The 17,958-nt window shown below is 35.4% G+C and overlaps 1 pseudogene; it reads left to right on the top strand.

Moving 5' to 3' along the window:
- The first annotated feature begins 12,304 nt into the window (after window positions 1–12,304).
- LOC132644220 (myricetin 7/4'-O-methyltransferase 2-like) lies at window positions 12,305–15,313 on the top strand (annotated as a pseudogene).
- Window positions 15,314–17,958: the final 2,645 nt, after the last annotated feature.

Genomic DNA, 17,958 nt, shown 5'->3' with positions numbered 1-17,958 from the left:
CGCTAGGCATGAGTTTAAAGAGTTTTCTATAAGACATAACAGTGTTATATTATGATGCGAAAAAATAAATTTATGTCTATTGAATTAAATACAAAACAACTTATATTGGATAGCTTAATTCTACATAACTTATGCCAGACAAGGTAAAAGTTCTATAAACTTATGCCATATGAATTAGGTCATACATAAGAGTAGGCAGATTTTTTTATTTTTTCAATGTCTGAAATATTTTCGATCATTTTTATGTTGCTTAAAGCGCAGAAAAATAAAAATTAATAACCAGTCATTTGAGGGACAAAAGTTAAATACCAACAAAGGGCAATCGTGCGAATGACCCAAGAGGAAGTGAATATTGGACCAGTGGTGAAGGCCTAACTGTAATGGCCTTGACACTGGTTTTCAACTTTGAACAGAGTTCCAGTCGTAGTCATTTGTCTTTTCTTTTTTTCTTTTTTTCTTTTTTTCTTTTTCTTTTTTCTTTTTTTTCTTTTTTGTGCGGATTGACCTTCAAAAGCACTGGTCTTTAATTTTTGCCCCTCAAATTAGTGGTCTTTAATTTTTGTTTTTCACCTAATAATTTAAGATTTTGAGTTCGAATTCCAGCTCAGTCAAAAAAAAAAAAAATCACAAGGTAGACTCTACTTCAGGCAGAGTTTTGCATGCAGGCAGAGTTTGCAAAGCTCTACCTCACATGCAAAACTCTGCCTGCAGGTGGAGTTTTGCATTTCGGTATAGGGCAAAACTCTGCCTTAAAGGCGGAGTTTTGGCAAGACTGAAGAGGTTCAAACTCTGCCTGAAGATAGCAAAATTCTGCCTGAGAGCGAATCCAAACTCTACCTTACGGATTTTTTTTGTTTTAATTTTTGGCTGTGCGGGAGTTCGAATCCGAAATCAAAGGGTTCTAACGAAGGGCAAAAATTGAAGACCACCAATTTAATGGGTAAGAATTAAAAACCACCCCAAAATAAGGACATTTCTGCGAATTGCCTATTTTTAACTTTTGGTTGCAAGGTTATTTTTATATTAATACTAATAGACTAGGCAGTCATTACATCATTGTTAGAGATTATAGCCTCATTTGTTTTCACTTAATGGATGTCTGAATTTTAATATTCAGACTTTTGGTCATTAAGTACATTTGTTTACATTGATTTATCGTCTTAATCATTAAGATGTTGAACAAAGTGTTAATATTATTAAGAGATATTTTTGTGGGGATAATTTTCACCATCGCTCTAACCACAACCATCAGTCACCGGCATTAACCATCTTTGCCATCACAATCACTACCAATCACCTCTGTTATCACAATCACCACTGGCAACTAATGACGCTGCCAATACTACTATTAGTCGCTTCTATCATCTCCATCATTATAATCATATTCACTATCACCACCACCGTCATCACCTCGCTGCCCCCTTTTTCACCATTATCAGTCACTGCCACTGCTGATGCTAATCTCTACACCAACTAGCTCCACCATCACAACTAGCACTAGCAGCAATTACCACCAATGTCATTGTCAACCATCACATATTCTTCAGCCATAACCACCGCCAACTATTAACATCAACCAACTCCACCATCAAAACCATCACCACCACTACCTATTGGCACCATCGCGTTACTCACTACAACATCAACCACCTCCACCATCATCACAACTAGCATCATCACCATTACTAGCCACAAGCATCAACCATTACCACCACCACCACTTAAACCATCTCCACCATCACTAACAAATATAAATGTTTCATTCTTTTATCAAATAATAATTTTGTTTTATTAAATTATATTTTTTCTAATATTTATTTATTTTTTACTTGAATTATATATTTTTTATGTTTGAAAATAAATAAATTATGCACATTAATATGTTGGTAAACCATCTTAATCATTCTTTATTGATGGGGAAAAAAAAGGAAAAAATAAAACTGTATGACAATTTGAAGAAAATAATTACCCGGATTAGCCCATATTTCTTAAATTACTCTAAAAGGCCCAATTTTTAACTTTTCTTTCGGCGGTTTCCTTCTGCTTCTTCTCTCTCCTTCTAACTTCTTCTTCTTCTTCTTCTTCTTCTTCTTCTTCTTCTTCTTCTTCTTCTTCTTCGTATCTCTCTATTTCCTCTTCCTCATTTCTCTCTCCTTTTTCTTCTAGAGTGGGGGTTACGACCGCAATGGCCGCAGCAGTAGGGGTAGATCTATCTTTAAAATTTGAGAGGCGTTGAAGCAGAGAGGAGGAAGGCGTTTGATCTCTGGATGTTCCGGCGGTGGGGAGTTGGCGGCGGGGGAATAGGTGATGCCCATTGTGGTGATCGGTACAGTGGTGGAGGAGGGAAACATTTGTATAAGTTTGTATATTTTTGTATAACAGTGTAAAAGTGTGTATAAACATCTCTTATACATTTTTATACAAGGTTGATATCTTGTCTCCAATAAGTGTATAAAGTTGTATACTATTGTATAATATTGTATATACACGTTTATACAAGGTTGATACATTGTCCACTCCAGGTGTATAAAGTTGTATATTGTTGTATACCGTGAAAAAGTGGCTATGCTGGTGTAATTTAAAAATATGGCTACGCGAATGTAATTTTGTATGTTGGATTATACATTATTGAAATTTCCCCCCAAAAAAATCATTTTGTGTTCATATATATCTAGACACAATATCATAATCATTCATATATGCATTCAAATTCAGGTGTCTTAATCTTAATCCAAACAATTGGACCTACTATTGACAAGTTTTGCTAGAATATTACATGTAGTAAGAGATTATTTTTTTTAAAATAATATATTGTCTTCCTTTGTCTCCTTGTGGACTTGGCAATACCCATCGTGGAAGACTTGACAAAAACTACACTAGCTGGTCGCTAGTTGCCTTTTTGATTCCTTTCTTGACCAAAAGCGTGAGCTACTTTGTTTTCTTCTCGCAAGTTATGTCGGATCACCGAATTTCTCAGTTCCTTCAGTCAGTACCTGCATAATAAAATTATGTTACTACTATAAACATGACCGGCTGAGTTGGTATTTGAAACATCCGATTCAAATAGACAAAGAGATGGTTGAATCAAAAAGTTTTGTTTAAAACCACAAAGCAACTCAAGCAAGTGCTTTAGCCCCCCAAAATTCTGGGGGCCCCAATTTTTTCTAATAAATATATATATTATTTTTATTTTTTAATTTCGTCATAATTTAAATTTGGTACTTCGCGACATAACTAGTTCTTGTGTGAATGTTATATAATTTTTTGGAGTGATACAACGTATATATTTATTGTTTTTTTTCTTCTAATTAATAAACAGTTGAAGGTTTTAAAGGATAGTGTACTCAACCTAACTTTTAAATTATTGTCATAAACACATTGGGAAAGTCGTATCGAAAGTATAAAAGCAATAATATTTCAAGGTCCACAAATAAAAATTGCTTTATTGAAATTAGAAGAAGTTAGTGATAATCCAAAAACTAAAAGTGAAGCTAATTACTTCACAACATATATATGAGTTTGACAATTTTGAGTTTTTATTGGGTATGACTATTTGGCAAGATATTTCATTAACTTTGAATGATGTGTAAAACATAATGACCACTGATATTGATTGTTTAGACTTATTTTTCAACGGATAAAGTATTAAGAGAAGTAGTACAAGTAGATATTATACTCTAATCGATATACTCAATCAGATAAAAGTCTTGATTCTTTTTCAAATATGTACCTATATAGCTTGTTGAATAATGTTAACAAATCCTATGGCAGTTATCTTAGCAGAAAGAAGTTATCGTAATTAAAATTGATAATTTCTTACATAAGATTAACAATGTCTCAAGAGACATATTTAAATGGATTATTGCGTTATCAATTGAAAAAGAATTATTAATAATTTATAAAAAGCTAGGAAAGTAAATTTTAAATAAAAATTATAATAATTATATTTATTTAAAAAATCATATAAGGCCTCATATAAAAGTTTGCTTTAGGCCTCCATGTTATTGAGGCCCTCACTATAAAGTGAATAGTTTTCTTGCAAGAAATAAATTAGGAAAATCTAGATAGTATGACAAACACTAGTAGGTAATTATATTTAGTTGATATAGTTTTAGATTAAGAGCCCGTTTGGATTGGCTTATAAGTTGCTTATAAGCTGTTTTAAGCTTTTTTGAGTGTTTGGCTGGCCAGCTTAAAGTCATTTTGTGCTTAAAATAAGCCTAAAAAAATATTTGAGCCCGTTTGGCTTAGCTTATATAAAGCAGCTTATAAGCTGAGAACAGCTTAAAAACTGCTTTTTTTAAGCCCATCCAAACAGACTCTAATTACATCCTATAGTTAAAAGTAATATGTTAAATACAATTAATAGCTACATATATATTTAAAGTAGAATACTCTCCGCCACCGACCAACAACAACACACCACTGCTGCCTGCTCGCTATTTGTTTGTTCTTTATCGCAATGCTGTTTTTTTTTTTTTTTAATTTCTAGTTAGATTTCAAATATTGACTACTATTTTGAAATGCAACCACTATTTTTTCTTCGATTTTAGAAAAACAACTACTCTGTTTTTGCCTTTATTTCCCTGTCTCTGGTTCTTTGTTAATATCTGGTTTATCACGACTAAAAGGAGTCGAAAAAGTCGTATGCGATAATGATGCCAATAACGCCACAAACACGCCAGAGCAACGACGGAGACGGAGCTCCAGATCTATAGCTTCTACTGTTTCTGACTCCGTCCACCAACCACAACAGTGCATAAAGGCTGTTGTTGTTATGAAATTTCCGGCAGATCTGGCCGGAAATCGTCGTCTGCCAACCACGGCGCCACATAAGAGTAGTTATTGTTTGTTGTTGTGAAATTTTCGGTTGATCTGGCCGGAACTAGTGGTTGGTGTTGTTGTATTCACGAATACGGCGATTGTGTTCACTTTTTTGAGTTTTTTTGGTTAAATTTTTAGATTGTATTCATTTTTTTAGGGTGTATTTGTTAATTTTTGGTATATCTATATTTTTATGTATTTAGTGTTTGGGGGTGTATTTTGAAGTTTTTTTTTTTTTTTTTTGGTATACAATCGATTTTAAATTTAATAAAGTGAATACATTGTAAAAGTAGCTATAAATGAATAAAATTGAGTTAAATACATTTGACTTGAATACAATTTAGTTGAATACATCTAACTTGAATACAACTTAGTTGAATACATCGCACTTAAATACATCTTACTTGAATGCATCTCACTTGAATACGTCAAAATCTGAGTTGAATACAATGAAATCTGACTTGAATACAACGAAATCTGACTCAACCGATTTTTGAATACAATTTACTGTACTGCGCCGATTTTGAATATAATATATTGTAGCCACAAAATGTAATTAGCAAAAGTGTAATTATGTTCAATAAAAACCTAAAATATAGTCATTTTTGTAAGTTTCCCAATAAATTACCTCTGTAGTCTGTTTGTATCTCCATTGGAGATAAGTGTTGTTGATGGGCTATTTTGAGGCCCTGTTGGAGGGCACCCAGTTCCATATATGTGTGGGTGATTCCTACGTCATCGTTGGTAGAAGCCTAGGATCCAGCTGCCATGTTCATGTCTTACGAAACCACCAATTCCACTTGTCTGAGACATCTAATTGTTGGAGTTAGAGGTGGGCATAAATACCGAAAATTGAAAAATCGAACCGAACCGAATGAATTCGGTTTTTCGGTGTTTCGGTTCGGTTCCGATTTTTTTAAATAGCAAATTCGGTGTTCGGTTTCGGATTTCCGGTTTTACCGAAAATTTAATATATTATTTTTTTATACCAATATATAATATATATCAATATCATAATTAGTTAATTACTTCCATGAATCACAAGTTCAAAACAGATATCCAAGCCCAAATTCATTATCCAAGCCCAAATTCATTATCCAAGCAGTTTGTTAGTCATAAAAATGGTGGTACTCCTGATTTCCAATATGGTGGCTTTGTCTTAATATTGCAATTCTCTTTTCTCACATTTGGCCTCTGTCTCCTCTCTATATTCCATAACAAGACAAGAGAAAGAAGTTTTATGACTGGAAAGAAGTTTGGAATTATTCCAAACTAATCAGCCATTGCGTCAAAAGAATTGAATGCAACAGAATGCATCTGGCAATATAGTCGACAATATAAGAAGCTGGTTGCTGGCTGCAGTTGCGGGCAGCTGCTGCGGCTGCTGGTGGCTGCTGCTGCGGCTGTTGGTTGCTGCTGTTGATACTTGATCATGAATCATGTCACGACCCAGCCCCGTGGGCCGCGACTGGTGCCCTATTTGGACACCCAAACTGACGTACGTACCAGATCGACATATCAAAGATTTATTCAGACTTAACATACATTATTTCAAACAGATACTAAGGAAAAATGTCATCTTAAGCGGTTGCCCGTACAGAAATATCATATCAAATCCGGTAGGCTGGCGGAATATACATCGCCAGATATATATACACATATACAGACAAATGGGCCGTTTTGGCCATAATAGTAAACGGGGCCGCATTAAGACGCAAATCATAATCACAAACGAACAAACATGACCCACGACCCACATATATGACTACAGGCCTCTACAAATCATGACAGAAACATATGGCGGGACAGGGCCCTGCCGTACCCCAGATAGTCATACATATATACAGAGTCATATACCATGAAAAATCTTTACCAAAAGTAAGGGCTCCGAGTCAATGGAGCACTCCAAGTAGCAGAATGTATCCAACGCTGGCGGGTCACCAGAACAAACGTTTGTACCTGCGGGCATGAAACGCAGCCCCCGAAGAAAGGGGGTCAGTACGAAATATGTACTGAGTATGTAATGCATGAGGTACAGTAATCCAAATCAGAACTGAAATAAAGAGTATGGAAAGCGGTTACAGAACCAGTATATCAAACCTGTTTTAAAACATAAGTAATACAAATAGAAATCATGCATAAGGCTCAGGAACGTGGTCGTCACTCCGACACTGGCGCCACAACACATCATACTCCAGAAGGTTTCAAATCTCCGTACAATCCCCGAACATATCGTATCATCATATCACATCACAATATCAGAACATATCATATGTCATATCACATCATAACGCCGTATATAAGCGGAACCCGACCCTATGGCGAGGCCTCGGGAACCGTAACACATCATACTCCCGCATATAACATAGTGCGCACGATCACAAAACCGGCCCGGGAACCGGCGAACGATGTCATAGTAGTAGGCACGAGCGGAGTAGTGCAGAAACCATATGCATATAAATAAATAAGTTAATTTCAAAACTCAATGAACAAATATATGTACGACATCCGAAGGCTCGGAAATCAGTTTCGGGTCAATCGGAGTTAGTATACGAAAGTTACAAACTTTTGAAGTACGGGACTTTCTAAAAGCATTTCAGAAGCTCTTTTCGGAATTTCAAGTGACATTCATATTAGGGGAACTTTCAACCATTTCTATGGAGCAAATCAAATGGAGCCTTAAGATCATATGTATGTATCAAAATATATGTATCTAAAACTTTATCCATATCAAATCTTTTTCGAACATCATTCGGAAGTATACCAACTAGAATCTTTCGAACCGAAAATATTTCATAAGTCATACTTGGAAATTTAAGTATCATTCGTATTAGAGGACTTTCGAATATCATTATGGATCACATATTCATATCAGGAAATTTGCGGATAACATTATGGATCAAATCAAATGGGGACTTTAAGATCATATTTTCATATCGAAATATTCATCAAAGGCTTTAGTCTTCTCGTTTTTCTTTCGAACAACATTCGGAACATAACAAATAGAATCTTTGAACGTCATAAAATATGTATCCAGCCATATGGGATAGTTTATGGAAATTAAAGACATAGGTCATCCTAGTGGCTCTAGGAATAGAATTTTCTTTATGAGCATACATACACATTTTTGTTTATTCCAAAAAGAATCATGCCAAAAAGAAGGAACGGTAGGCTTTACATACCTCGATCGCTCACTAACAAATCTCGATCGCTTGCCAAACAAATCCCGACTCAAGTCTCAGGCTTTCCAATATCTACAATAATATCATCAATTACCGAACATTAGCTACAAGTACTTAGAAATTCAGTTTTAACTAGTACTTGTCTACAGAAATTTCGGCAGCATCTCCCCTGTAAATTCAACATCCCCGAGAATTAAACTCGGTCAAATTCATCAACAACCATACCAACAATACCAACAACCATACCAATAACATCAATAATCAATTCACAACACATTCTAACATTAGTAATCTTCCTTCCAACATAATTCATCAACATTCAATTCAACTACGAATTTTCAAGCCGATATCGACACTTACACATTCACTACCAATTCAAGATCATTCAAGTGCCATTCAAAAGCATTTCATACCATTCTACCAAATATACAAAAATCCCACCAAGACTAGAATTCATCCGAAATCTCCAACCTTCGACACAACATTCACAACACATTTTTCATCTTCCAATTTCATCAACAACAACCACAATTTGCACTTTAACAATTCCATTCCCATAATTACATAAACTATAATAAAATCACATACTTTCCGACAACAACTCAACAACAAATTTTTCATGCTAACTAGAACCATTAATCTTCCATTCACATCACAAGGCCACAACAACATAATTTAACATACTAAACAAATTCAATTCATCTCCCTTCACAAAAAGGGCACCACACGGCCACAACCCCCCCCCCCCCCCCCCCACACACACGGCTCACACACCACACCCAACATCTCCATATTTTTCATTAAATTCTACTCACTATAATAATATAAATTTCCATAAGAAAATAGTAGAATTCTTACCTCTTCCAATTTTTCCCACTTGATAAAAAAAGTACTCTCTTGCCTCCAAATTTGTATCACATTGAAGAGGGTTTCCAACTTAATAGGAATTCTAGAAAGTAAGATTTTGGACTCAAGATCAATGGCTCAAAGTTTTTTTTTTCTCCTAGGGCCGAATACCCCCTCTTGTTCTTGCTCTCAATGTTTTTTTTTTTTTTTATCTTGTTTGTTCTAGAATGAACCATTATGACCCTTACCTATTTTATGACTTGGGTTAATGTCACATGGGCTTGGGCCTTTGGGTATATGGCCGGCCACCTCACCAAATTTGGGCCTCTTTGTTTTTTCATTTAACTTGAGCCCATTTAGTTATGGGTCCTATTTTAAAATTCCCGAAACTAGTTTCCACAATTTCAATTTTGCCCTTAGCCTTCCTCGATATTTCCACATCAACATTTCATAGTCAACACACATATATTAAATAAAAATCAAGTTATGGCCTTAATTCTTACAAGTCAAATTTATTTCGAATTTTCCGAACATGCGAAAATGTGGGGTATAACAAATCATTTAGTAACGGGTGACTATTGCTTAACCAATGCCAAAAAACCGAATTAGGAAACCGAAACCGAACCGAACCGAACTTCAAAACACCGTACCGAACCGAACTAATTCGGTGCGGTGTTCGGTTTCCATTTTAAAAAAACCAAAACCGAAACACCGAACCGAACTTTGAAAAAATCGAACCGAACAACCGAACGCCCACCCCTAGTAGGAGCCATCTCCTGGGGCAGTGCATTTGTTGAATCACTATTGGAGACTATAAAAAAGGTGGATTATGTTTGAACCACATATTCTACCTACGACTAACTTTCTGACGTTTACACACATACATGGCAGGCTAAGATAATGGATGACGACCAAAACTCTAGCTTCAGAAAAAGTATGAAATTAATGCTAAATCGGGTAATAAACTGAAATAGGGGCTCAACCACGTAAATTAGTTCCCCCTCAAATGTTAGAGTGTAAAAATCTCAAAGGAAAATGTGACAACTGATATGGAATAAAAGGAGGGTTTAATAATAGGAAAATTTCAAAAATATTTACGCCATGTCACCTCATGTTGTATGATATCTTATACACAAATATTGGCTAAATCGGGTATTTAGACACAAAGTATGAGCTACGTGGCGTAAATATTTAAAAAATAGAGATAGGCGTAATTTTCCCTTTAATTATAAATTTCTTTTATTTCCTTCAATTTTGTTATGATTAAAGCGGATAGAATATGTGAGCTCACCATTCAAAATTGCGATAAAACCATCTTTGCGTAGGAGCTAGCAATCGTCGATATGCTCATAGTGGTGACGTTATTGTTGTTGTGATCAAAGAAGCAGTTCCAGATATGCTCCTAGAAAGATATTAATTACAAGACGCTCACCACACTTATAAGACCTACGCGTTGCATGCTTTAATCTCTCTCTCTCTCTCTCTCTCTCTCTCTCTCGCAGTTTCCAAGCCTTCAAGAGTTTGAAACATTATGGATATGAGTTTAAATTTTACAATATTTAATTAATTTATGGAAAAAGCTCAAATATGTCATCGAACTGTCAGAAAAGGTTCATTTATGCCACTCGTTAGTAGTTGGGCTCAAAAATGCCACCAGTATTACCATTTTGGGTCATATATGTCATTACTCACGAACAGAACTCTACTGCTGCCAGAATTTTCCACGTGACATTATCTAAACCTTTCATTCTATAAGTGGCATATACGAACCATTTCATAGTTCAGTGAATTATTTGAGCCTTTTCCCAATTCCTATATAAGAGTCTGTTTGGATGGGCTTATGCTTATATAAGCTAAAAAAAATAAGTTGGAGTAGTCTAACTTATTTTTTTGGCTTATAAGCAGCTTTCAGCTTATAAGCTGCTTTAGATAAGCTAAGTCAAATGGGCCCAATTATTTTTTTGAGCTTATTTTAAGCACAAAATGACTTTAAGCTGGCCAGCCAAACACTAAAAAAAAAAAAACTGAAAACAGCTTATAAGCAACTTATAAGCCAATCCAAACGGGCTCTAAATCTCCATTTTTTCTAATTTTATGTAACAAGCTTATAAGGACAAATTTATCGCTTATACTAATGGCTTTATTATTTTATATGGAAAAACTATGCTCTCTTATTTAATTGGATTATAAATCTAATCTTATTCTACATCTTTCACAATTTTCTCGTACTTTACGACTCTTTAAAAAGATCTAAAACAACATAAAATAATTTTAAGAAAAAAAAAAGAGATGGATTTAATGGAAAGCACACTAATGAGGTGAGATGGGTATAAAAAATACACATGGGTGTGACAAATTTGAGCCTTCTCCCGGCCATTATTGAGACCCCAAAGTCACTCATATGTAACTCTCCACATCTACACCTCATATGTAACTCTCCATGCCCCAAATTCAAAATTTATACTTCTTATGAAAAAATTGAACTCATAAACAAGTAAGATATTACTCTTTCCGTCCCCAATTGTTTGACACTTTTCACTTTTTGAGAGTCAAACAAGTTGATCTTTGACAGTAATTTTTTTCGTATGTCTTTTAAATATTTTAAATTATTAATTATAGTGACTTATAGTACTTTTTACGTTATAAATTTTATTTTGAAAAAATTAAAGAGTCTATGTTTAAACACACGATCAAAATTAAAAGGTTTGACTCTCGAAAAACGAAAAGCGTCAAACAAATTAGGAAAGAGGGAGTACTACATTTCTGCTCTCTGTTTCAGAAACAGAGGTGCCGCACTTAGATTGAGGATGCAGAATATATATAGCCAGCCAGCATCACAATGGGCTTTTTAACTGTGAAGCAAAACATCAATCGAAGATCATATATATTTACCTGATTGACGAATTAATTGTTATAGTTTCCTGAATTTCTCCTGTTGTCATTTTTTTTCTTTTTGGTAGCAGCACCAGGTCTAAACTCAATGCTGGTGCAACTATGCTCTCTAAAGAAAAACAGTGAAAACTGACCCATATCTTAATTAATTCTTGGCATAATACCTCGAGATCCCTTGAACGTGGCATTATTTATTTGGAACATACCTAAGTTATATTTTATCCTGATTATATACTTGACAATTTGATAACTTGAACCCCTGAATGCGAACGTGATAAAGAGCGTGAAAATCTCCTACAACTTCACCTCTGCTGATAAATAATTTAAAATTACGAGTCAATCAGAAACTATTTTAATATATTTTGAACTATCCAATAGGTTTTTGTCAATTACTATTAACTTTTCCGTTGTAACCTTTTTGAAGGTCAACTATTAAATTCAAAAAATGAAAAAATAAGCATGGATTACATATAGTCTTTCCATGATCTCATTAGTTCTATAAATATACATGTTACTGTTGGCTTTAGATGACAACTCTAAGCAAAACAAGTTCATTAGAAATGTCAACAAGTGAAAGTACTTCCACTGAGCTTCTCCAGGCTCAAGCTCAAATCTGGAACTATATTTTCAACTTCATTAGTTCTTCAGCAATAAGATGTGCACTTAAACTAGGCATCATTGATGTCCTCAACAAACATGGTAAGCCCATGTGTCTTTCTGTCGCTCTTCTGAACTTTCTATCGTCAATTCTTCAAAGATTTCCTTCTTGCCAATTTTAATGCACTTTTTAGTGCATATTGGTTTCCTAAATCAACACGAAGATCACTATTTTCTTACCCCAGCTAGTCACCTTCTTGTGAAAAATGAGCCCTTCAATGTTAGGTCACTCTTGCTAATCAACCACGATCTAGTCATTTCAAAAGCATGGTCTGAGTTAAGTGCTTGGTTCCAAAATGATTCTCCTACGGCTTTTCATACCGCTCATGCAAAAGCTTTCTGGGATTACAATGTGGATGAAGAACCCAGAGTACTAAGTGATATTTTCAACGATGCATTGGCTAGTGACTCAAGGTTCAATACCAACATGCTTATTACATAGTGTAAACATGTGTTTCAGGGGTCAACCTTGTTGGTGGACGTTGGTGGTGGCACGAGTACTATGTCAATCGCTATAGCCAAAACTTTTCCTAATATAAAGTGTATTGTACTCGATCTCCTCATGTTATAGGCGACTGCAAGGGAAGTGGGAATTTGGACTTTGTTGGAGGGGATATGTTCGATAAAATTCCCCATGCTAATGCCATCTTACTCAAGGTACAATTCAGCTACAGAAACCATCTGTCCCTATTCGAAGTTGCCCTACACAAATTATTTATAAATTACTCACCTCATAGGCCATAGTATATGTCTAGATTATATATAAATGTTTTTGGAATATGTTTTCTGTTTGCTTACCAAACACTAGAACATAATAAGAAAATCACTTGTTTGTTAAGACAACAATTTTCGTGTAAAATATTTTCCTTCACACCAAACACACCCTAAATCTAGCTATGGTAGTAATCTCCCATTTTAACATTTTGCCTCTCTTTCTTCTTGATCGATCATCATTACTTTCGGTATGAGAACTTGCAATAAATTTACCTCTTGACTTGTAAATTGTTTCCCCTCCACCTCTCCCTTTGAGTCCTTTTTCCGCTCAACTTAATTCTTCATTGTTGAACACTACGTTCTGCACAACTTGAGGGACAAAGATTGCGTGAAGATACTGAAGAAATGCAGAGAAACAATTTCAAGTAGGGAAAGGGAGGGAAAGTGATAATTATAGATATGCTGATGGAGGAGGATTCGAAGTAAAGTAATGATCAGTTTGTTAGGGCACAACATTAGATGGATAGGTTGATGATGGTTGTTCGTACTGCCAAAGAGAGAACTAAAAAGGAGTGGGAGAAGCTCTTCGCTGAAGATGGTTTCACTGAATACAAAATAATTCTCGCTCTAGATTTAAGGTCTCTCATTGAAATTTACCCTTCGCCAGAAGTAGTCTTAATTAGCTAATTGAGAGTGCTCGATCGTTTCCTTATGCCGTATCATGTATGTTATGGTGAATAAATTTTTGAGCTTATGTAGTCTTTTATATATAAGAGTTCTTGCACATGTATCTTTACTTTAATGGTCTGGGGTTCGCGATGGCTCCGTTTAAAGAGTGTGTTGTGTTGTATTATATGTTAGGATTTTAAGCTTAAGCTTAGTTGGTGTGAATGAGAAATGGAGGGGAAATTGAAAATTTGAGAAAGAGCACTTTGTACCACATTGGTCGTGGAAAGAGAGAGTTGTGTGTTTATATATCAAAACACATCCTCTAGCTCATAAAGGGTTGAGAAGAGGGACTCCCCTCGCGCCGTCGTCGCTCGGCTCCGGCTTCGGATCTTTTTGGACCTAATTTATTTTTTCAAAGTCATAATTTAATTTCAAACCATTTTTTGAAAAGGCAAGTTCTTCCCGAACGGTCACCTTGCCTGTTCGGAACAGTTTCTTCCTCCATATAAATTTCAGAGGCTTCGCCTCATTTTGACACATAACGAAATTCTGAACTTTTTGCAATTAAAATTTCTCAACTTCTTCTTTTTATATTCAGTGCATTGTTTTAACAAATACTAACCGTAAGTGTCATGTGATTTGCTCCGTTAATTTGAGTTCGTCGGAGTTCTGTGGTTTGCATTGCCGCTACTACAGAAACGTTCTTCCGTTCTATCCTGGGAGGAAGTAACCCAGATCCTTTGGCAACAGTGAGGGGGTTATAATTCCTTAAGGACACACAAGCAACTTGTGGGCTCGGAAGATTTTTCTACTTCTTCTACATTTCTGTTTTCACGATTTTTCTGTTTCTGCTTTTGATTAACAAACACAAACTGATATAATAATCACTGTTGTGCTTTACGGGTAATAACAAGCTTAAGGAATTATACGCATTTGTGTTTAAATATTCTGTAAATCTGTTCAACAGGAAAGGAATTTTTTTTTTACTCTTTTTGAGATTAAAGTCCTTGTGACTTTCTACTCATATTGTTACTCGATTTGAAGATATAAAAAATTCATCGAGATTGTTTAGTCATTTGTAATCGATTTGAAGATATAAACTCTTCATCGAGTTAATCTAGTTTTTTGGTCCTCGATTTGAAGATATAAAATCTTCATCGAGTTTATATTCAGTTTGAAGATTAAAAAAAAAAAACTTCATTGATTTACTAATATCATTTGTGTGTCAATTTCTTTTCAGAAAAATGACTATTGGAACAGAACAACAAACTGATTCTGTGAATGGTACTGCCACAGCGGCAACGGCTACTGCGTCGTCGAGTCGCACTACTCCGCCACCAGCGTTGGCCAAGGCAGAAAAATCGGGAAAATTTACCAGTATCGACTTCAAAAGGTGGCAGCAGAAAATGTTCTTTTATCTGACCACCCTTAGCCTACAAAGATTTATCAATGAGGAGATTCCCTTCTTGTCTGCGGACACTCCCGATAAGGAGAAATTTGTGGTACTTGAGGCATGGAAACTGTTATAGCCCGCATTTTGTACGTTCGGATAATTCAAGATAATTGCGAGAAGTTAAAGGTAAGACTATTTTCCAAATTATTTTAGTGAACAAGTTGTTTATTGGTATGGAAATATTGAGAAATGGGAATTTCACAAAATATTCAAGAAGGTTCACATGGTATTAGTAGGAGCCATATATATATATATATATATATATATATATATATGGAAAAGTGATGACAAAATAAGATAATTAGTCATCCTTTTTTTTTAATTTAAGAAACTTCAAGAAAGGGGGCATGTGTCCACTTGGTATTGGGAGGAGCTATATATATATATGTAGAGAGATGACCAAGCAAGACAAATTATTCATGAAATTTCAAGAAGAAAACTTGGAGAGAAAAAATAGGGCCATTCGGCCAAGGTTCCAAAATTTGGTGCCAAGGAAATTTATCAAGAAAAATCATTTTCTTCTAGTATTCCAACTAATTTGAAGGCCCTAATTAACATGGAGTGGTTGTTAGAACAAGCACAATATTCATGGTGCAAGATGGAAGCTCTAGCCGAATAGAGGAGTCAAAGAATAAATGTAAGGTTTAACCCCTTCTTTCATGTGTTATGGATGATTTGTGAGTGTTGAAGTATGTGGAAATAGATGAAATTCATGATTTATATATATGGAGGTGGTGGCCGAATAGGGCCATGTTGTGTAGGTATGATGAATTGATTTTATTTAGTAGTTTGATTGTTGATATTATGGATTCCATAATAAAAATGAAGGTTTGATGAATTGAAATGAAGTTGGAATCATTGTGGGATTGTTGAAGAAGTTAATGTGACATTAGTATGATTTCTTATATTTCGAGGAATGATATTGCTAATGTGTAGGTTGTAAATATAATTCATGAATTTGGAAGTGAGACATGTGTTTGGAAGATTGTAAGTTGGGTTGTTGTAATTGAAATTGAAAGAAGGAAATAGGTTGTTATTGTTCTTGTTGAATTTGGAAGGTCTCGGGTGAAGTAGTAGGTTGATTGGATTGATTGTTGAAGTTGTTAGTATGATTGTTGGTATTGTTGCGGATAATTTGGCCGAGTTGAATTCTCGGATTGTTGTTGATAAATTGGCCGAGTTAAATTCTCGGGGATGGTGTATTTACAGGGGAAATGCTGCCGAAATTTCGGTAGAATATAAATGAATTCATTTGAAAGACTAAGACAAGTATATGTCGATGAATCTAATGATTATGTCAATTTTCTTGAATGTAGACTAGCAAGTTTGGACGAATAAGCGTAGCTAATAGGACGTGGAACAGGTATGTAAGGCTTACCCTTTCTTTCTTTTGGCATGATCTTTGTGAAACCAACATGACAAAGTATATGTATGATTTCAAAGAAATTCCTATTCTTAGAGCCACTAGGATGACTAATGTTCTTGATTTCCGAAGAACTATTTTTCTATGTCTTGATACAAGTGTGTGGTTCCAAAAGTTCTATGTTGATTTGATTCATAGTGATATTCGAAAGGTACTTGATATGATCATTGCTTTGATTTTCCAAAAATAGCTTCTGAAACGTTCATGGAAGGTTCTGTACTTCAAACGCTCATAACTTTCTTATATTAAATCGGATTGACCCAAAACTTGTTTCTGAGCCTTCAGGTGTCGGTAAGTATACTTGTCCATCGCGTCTTCCATAATATATTCGGAGGTTACCGACCTTATGTCCCTCCGATAGAGGCATAACATTCTTTGGGCTCTCCTGCATGCTGCTTACATGATATATGTATATGATATATGTATATGTATATGGGGTAAGGGAAAAGGTGAGGCGCTATAGACGCATTGCCACCTAATCAGTTGGTATCGGAGCCGGTGGTGGGGCAAACCCAGTGGTGGGGCAAACCTCAGCAAGAACGCTGAGTCCCAAAGGGGGGTGAGTGTAAGGCTTGCCTTAGGCGAATCCCACATTGGTTTAGGCAAATCCCACATTGGTTCAGGCAAATCCCACATCGGTTAATATCGTCCTGGACGCGGGATATATGTGGCTAAATGGATCGGAGCCGACGCCTCGGCAATATGATATGTTCTATTTTACATATATATGAAAAAGAAATGTTTTCAAAGAAAGTAAAATATGATATGTATATATATGGATCGGGCTGCACGTTCCGCAGCACTAAGCATGCATGGTACCCGCCTAAAATGCATTCAGATGTACAGGTTACTCTTTTACCCCATGATGTGCTCTATATCTCCATTCTGTTATTATTCATAATTACATCTCTTACTATGTTACTATTCATGCCTTACATACTCAGTACATTGCTCGTACTGACCCCCTTTCTTCGGGGGCTGGGTTTCATGCCACGCAGGTACACCCAGATGAGTAGAGGACATTGCTAGAAGATGCTTTAGCTGGATTGGCGAGCTCCACTTTCTTTCGGAGTGTTGCCGAGTTAGAGTTTATATGTTATGATTTCTAATTGATGTTAGAGACTTTGCAGACAGAGTCGTGGGTATAGAATGTCAGTTTTGTAACTGGCTCCATCAGCCGATGTGTCATTCTGTGTTATGTGATAAATTCCATATGATTTCAGATTTTGTTTGATTGAGATCAACGAAAAAGAATATTTCTGAAAGCTCCCATTATGTATTTCATTTTATTTGATTTA

Source organism: Lycium barbarum, chromosome 6, assembly GCF_019175385.1.
Source record: "Lycium barbarum isolate Lr01 chromosome 6, ASM1917538v2, whole genome shotgun sequence".
In the NCBI taxonomy this organism is placed as follows: domain Eukaryota; kingdom Viridiplantae; phylum Streptophyta; class Magnoliopsida; order Solanales; family Solanaceae; genus Lycium; species Lycium barbarum.
Note: the sequence above shows the minus strand (reverse complement) of the source record. Positions and strands in the feature narration are given on the sequence as shown.